Source organism: Lineus longissimus, chromosome 12 (assembly GCF_910592395.1).
Source record: "Lineus longissimus chromosome 12, tnLinLong1.2, whole genome shotgun sequence".
Classification (NCBI taxonomy): domain Eukaryota; kingdom Metazoa; phylum Nemertea; class Pilidiophora; order Heteronemertea; family Lineidae; genus Lineus; species Lineus longissimus.
In genome coordinates, this window is record NC_088319.1 from 6,469,895 (window position 1) to 6,476,129 (window position 6,235).

Below are 6,235 nucleotides of genomic sequence, written 5' to 3' on the forward strand. Positions count from 1 at the left end.
ACTTTGACATTGATGTCACCCATTATGACATAAGGGTATCGCATACATGTTCAGGAGCTCTGAAAAATAACGCAAAAAACCATCAAATTTGAATTTGTTGGCCTTGCTTGGCGGAGGACGATATACCAATACGACTTTGGTTGCGTTCGAATTTGTGATTTCAGCCCATTCAAGAATTTCAAAGTTTCTGAAACAGACGGCTGTGACCTGGATATCACTTCTGTGGATAACTGCAACACCCCCGGCATTGGTTGGACGCGGAAAATTGCAGAAAGTATAACCCTGTGGTGTTAGTTCTGCAAGTATTGGGTCGTCACGTTGGTCACTCGAAAGCCAAGTCTCTGTGATGAATCCAAGGTCCAATGCATTCTCCTCAATGAGCTCTAAGACATGCGTCTTGTTTCTGACAGATTGAGTGTTAATCAACAAGTTGGAAAAAGTTAGTTTGGTTTCAACGTTTGAACCAGTCTTTTTCATTGAAACATTCAATAGATTACATGGATCTGCTCCACGTTTGTATTCAGTACGCACCAGGCTTCAACTGCAAGAGTTGATCCCCTGTGTAATGAATGAAACACATAGTCCTTGCATGTACACCTCCACCAACAAAAATGTCCTCCAGTGACTGGAATTGACTTGAGTTGACTTGACTTAACACGTGCTTCTTCAGTTCTATTTTGCTCGGAGTGCCCGCATGGCCCGACTAAATGACCCAATTTTCTTGTAGAGGCAATTCATTTTTTTATCAGCATTAGCTCATATATTATCCGTGTCCATGAAGATCTATTATGCCGCCAATTGATTTGTGATCGCATCAGGTAAAATGGTTATGTAGACTGATCAATCGCCCAATTTGCCGATTCAATATGCCATGAATATTTCAAGTGTCAAAACATTATTTACATCTTATTTGCATGTCAAACGTTATTCGTTGGCCTATCAAATAAGTTTTAGCTCAACACGATACCAGGGGTAGTGCAAGTGACCATAGGAGCGTGCAGTGACCTCTGGGTGTTATGATAATGCCATTGTTTACATTGCATCAGCTGATTGTCACTTCCTGGTTTTCATGCCTTGCTGTCCATGCTACCTGTGTAATACCAATCTGTGTATGACATCATCACTTTATGTATAATAAAACTCATGCTAGAGCCAACATGATATTTGTTGTAGATCTAAACAGTGGGTAAACGAGGCAGTTTTTGCTTGTCATTTTAAAAACCATGGTGCTCAGTCATGCGTGACTGCATGGACATCACATATCAATACAAAGCTCATAGCTTCTAATTTACTGTGCTGCAACGTCAAAAGCTGTATAATGAATGGTTTAAAAATATTAACCCATTTCGCCAGGATTACCTTTTTTTATGAGACACCCTGTATATCAAAATCCTAGCCTACACTAGATTTATTCGGAAGGTAATAGATTATTACTACGCACCGGATAAATCGTGTGCGTTGACCACCGTGGTATAATACACGAGACAACTCTACTCCTCCCTCCGATTCCGGACGATGAACTCGGCCGGAAGCCCGTGATAATTTAGACCAGCGCAGGCCCGCCCTGTTACGCTCCAACTCTATAATAGTGCCAACTCTGATGGACATGATTCCAACTTTAATATGCCAACTCCAATGGAGATAGATAAGTACTCAGCCGCAAGATGTCTCTACCCGGTGAACGGTTTGTTCCAACTCGAAGATGCCAACTTTGAAAGCGGAACTTTGTATACAGTTTCGATACACGTGCGAGTCAAGATATTGCGATCATTCCTTATATTATTCTTTCTTCGGTTATCTTTTGTCATTGTGAATTGGGGTTGGCCGGTTCCGATACGGTATGTACATGCATTGGTTCACTGATTAATCTCATGCGTCTGTTCTAAGAAGTTCGTTGACTTAGTTATACAAAATGAGTTGATGATGATACCCTCAATGGCCACATTGATATGCTTGGGTCAGTGACAATATAAAGGACTCGCTGCCAAGAAACTATCCGCCGTTATATCCAGGCAATACTGTGCGATGGGAGAAAAGCTTGTGCGTCGATATTTTGCAAAAATGAAAGAGAGTCAGAGCCGAAAACCTCTCTTCTCCAACAAAGCTTCGCTTCGGCCTGTTCTGGCAAAATCAGTGATGGCCCGGATCCAAATGGACCTTGTGAACTTCTTAAACATGCCCGTAGAAATAGACGACATGAAGTACTGTTACGTTCTCTCAGTGCTCGACATCTTCTCAAGATATATTTGGCTGAGGCCACTTTGCGACAAAGGGTCGCCTAGGGTGGCTGAAAAGATGGAACACGGCTGACCCAAAATAATCCATTGCGATAACGGCGGAGAAAAGATGGAACACGGCTGACCCAAAATAATCCATTGCGATAACGGCGGAGAACTCAAGAAGATGGTTAGCAGACTAGCAGAGAGGTTAAACGTAAAAATCATCAAGGGTCGGCCGTATCATCCCCAGACCCAAGGAAAGGTTAGTTTCAATGCGCTTAAATGTTTAAAAAATGCAAGTTCGGTAGGACAGATTAGAATTTGTTTCAATGAATCTGAGCAAGGACCCCCCCCCCCCCCCCCCCCCGGGAAAATGAATTTAACTCAGGGTCTTGGAGACATATGTAGTTCCACTGGTAGGTCCGACTGTCAGTGAATAAATTTATATCCAAATCGTCACTTTACATTTATCGCCTGTTGTTTCTGCAACCCATGAACTCCTCCATGAAATTATAGGTCCCGCAGATATGAAATTCGTGCTTGTGAATAAATCTTAACGGACAATAATAATCATGTTCTTTGTTTTCAGGTTGAAAGGGTACAAAGAACGTGAAAAGAGAAACTCGCGTTTGACATTTCACAATGTGTGCAAACGGGCAAGTTTCATTATTTGGTTGAAGGATTGCCGTCCTACGCAAGACTGGATAACAACTCCCCGCACGAAGCTTTTAAGAGTAAGTACACATCTAAAGGTGTTTATGATCCGAGGAGACTACAGTACTTGGAGATCCCCAGGAGATCGCCATCAAATTTTGCCCCCTCCCGAAACCCCCCCCCCCCCCCTCTGAATTAATACCCCTAGGAATTCCTAGTAGGACATGAAAGTTTTCGTCTGTGATCAGAGGGACAGAAAATATTTTGGGGAAGACAAAAGTCAGGTACATGTTCCACAGAGCAATGGAAAATTGCCTGACGACTTTTCATGTGTACCTTTTTTCAGATAAATAGTGTCCTTTTGAGTCGTACTTCGCCCGGGCGCCTTGGTTGCCTGGCAGTAAAGAAAAGAATAAGAAAGACGATGGAACAACAACCGAGGACGAAGCCGAAAATGAGGAGGAGGACGAAAAATAAATGGGGGTGATTATCCTTTATAGATAATTCCTAGATGCGGGATGCAGTCATTCTTCGTCCAGCGGGTTTATTTTTGCTTGCTCCTTTTTCATGTGACAAATCAGTAAAGAGGTTCTGTTGAAATTTCTGTGTTGAGCTTCCAAGATAGTTGAACACCTGAGCGAGAAATCACGACTTAATGCTCCGAAAAAAACGAAGGTGGTAGGTTCGAATATTCCTCGTCCTCATGTGATATTTTCTTCGATGGGCAGTGCAACAGTGCAACCCTGGATGATGTTCAAGCTTTCAAAGCAGCTGCCGAAATTAGAGAAGAGGTCAGAAAGACTTCGAAGAAATACGTACAGAAGATGGTGAACAAAAAGCTTGGCAAATCACTTCCAAGTGTATACGCAGTTGGGGATAAAGTGTTGGTGCGGATTCAAGGTACAGAACAGCGGAAAAGTGGAAAGAAGGTGAAGGCACCAAAGGCAGTCGAGGGGGTCGTTACAAAGGCTCGGAAACAAAAGTACTGTTACAGGGTAAAATACATCTTAGATGATGCCGAAAATGAAGGATGGTTTTCGGTGAGCGATATCACGTCTATGACCCGTGAAGAAGAAGCGAAACGCCGACCGAGAACTGCAAAGACAACAGAGGAATATCTATTCGAGGAGTATTTAAAGAATACAGCGTCTTTCTCATCTGTGGAGGCAATGTTGGAATTCATTGAACTCAACCAAGCAATTGAATGCTCAAGATTGGAACACCAGTCAAGAAATAGCATGCATGAGCGATTCTTCGCAACCATCACCAACCATGGTCTCCAGGTTGGACGAGAAATTGAAGGCGATGGGAACTGCATGTTCGCAGCTCTCGTCGACCAGTTGGAACGTGTCGGCATAAACGATTTTAACCCGAGAACGCTAAGACTAAACATCGTAGAGTTTTTACGACGCAACCCAAGGATGTCAGATGGCACCGAATTATTCTCGTTTGTGAGTGGTGACAACAGTTAGGAGGAGTACCTGAGTCGAATGAGCCGCCAAGGTACATGGGGAGACCACTTAGTTCTGCGCGCTGCTTCAGAGATGTTGAAAATGCAAATTGTGGTAATTTCGAGCGTATCTGATCGTCCTGTTACCATCCACCCTTCTGCTGAAACCGCTCAGTGCCCAAGACTCCTACTAGGACACCTCTTTGAACTACATTACAAGAGCCTTGAAGAAGCCCAGCATCAGGCAGACAGTCCCAGTATCGGTGCTGCACACTTGGACCCAAATGATGCATTTACAAACGAAAGTGTTCTTGAGAGTACCGAGAATACCTCAGATAATGTGCGTGGTTCCGTAGACTTGCAGTCCCAAACAGTGTCGATGGGAAAACCCCATGACCCATCAGATACTTTACCTCTGGATGCCGAATGGCCTTTGGATGATGATGAAATAAGACAGGCTGTAAGAGCGGAAAGGGGTGAAAATTTAACGGAATGGGATGCTTTCGCAGAAAATCACTGGCTCTTTGGCATAACGGGTGCGAGCGTGCTGTGGGCCAGAGATGCACAGACGAGAGGAATCTCACTGGAAAAGGTCAATGGGCATTACGTTTTGAATGAAGAACTGATGGACGATTTTGACGCATTCCAGGGGAAAATGACAGCAGAGGATTCTCGAATACGCTTCAAAGCCAAGCTTCTTAACATTTGGCTTGCCAAATTTCGACCTTCAACAGCTTTTCCGGAAGACGGTGATTTTTTTTTCTAATGAACTCAATATCAGCTAGAGAATTCGATGAGTGGAAGTGCTCCTATCTGATATAGTTAATAACAACCGTAACATGTGTAGCTTCACTTTACTTTACCGTGAACAAAGGTCTAGTTTTGTTTAGTAAATAGTCAACTAAACATATAATTAAACATGACATGAACCGTGATTATACACTTTATGATAATTTTGATGAGAACCTTTAATTTCGTTCAAAGGCTATCATTCCAGAGATTTTTCTGAGGAAAATATATCGTAGGCAGTAATTGTACTATCTGTATCTATTAGAAGATATGTAGTAAGTGATCTTAATGTTTTTATACTAGGTTTTCTTGCTTTTTAATGTATTTGTACGGATTCATTTTACGTCAGTCATAGCACCAAAAGAGGCGAATTTTGCATTTCTAGACACTTTAGGCAATAGCTTTGTTCGAAAAAGACTAATAAGGGTCTAATTTGTTAGCCAACTCCTTGAGACACAAAATGATGTCGTGCCTTTTCCACAAGCTAGCTTGCCAAATTAAAGTGCAATTAGACCTTAATTACTTATTTCTGTCCAAAGTTAGGCCTCTTTTTGTCTAAAAGGTTTAGAAATGCAAAACCTGCCTCATTTGGTAATATTAGTGGTAATGGGTGTCCCCACGACTCGATCATCTGACTAGTCACGGGTAGTTGGACCTAAGATCTTTGGATCTCAATGCCAATTGTCAACTGAGATATCCTTCATCTACGATTGTTTTATCCTTACTAATATCTGTCACAATAACCTATATCTAAAGATGATGAGCAAACAATAAACATGAATGAGCAGGGACAAGTCCTGATGCAGGGCGGTCAAACAATCTTTGGAGGACACCATGTACTTTTTCTACACTGAAAAAATCAACATGAAAATCATACAGCCGACGCAGAGGCATGTCAAATGCCTGTGCCGTCATTTTACAACCGGCATTCATTAAACACCAAAATACCAATGGCTACAATCCAATTGTTGCTCTTTTTGTGCCCAATATCTTCAGGATGTTCAGGAAGTCAGCTGAATGGACCATGGTAGATCTTTGCGTCCTTGCGGATAAGAAGACGAACGATCATCCTGCCTTACTTGGGCGTTTTTAAATCATTCAGACTGATTGCAAACTCTCGTAT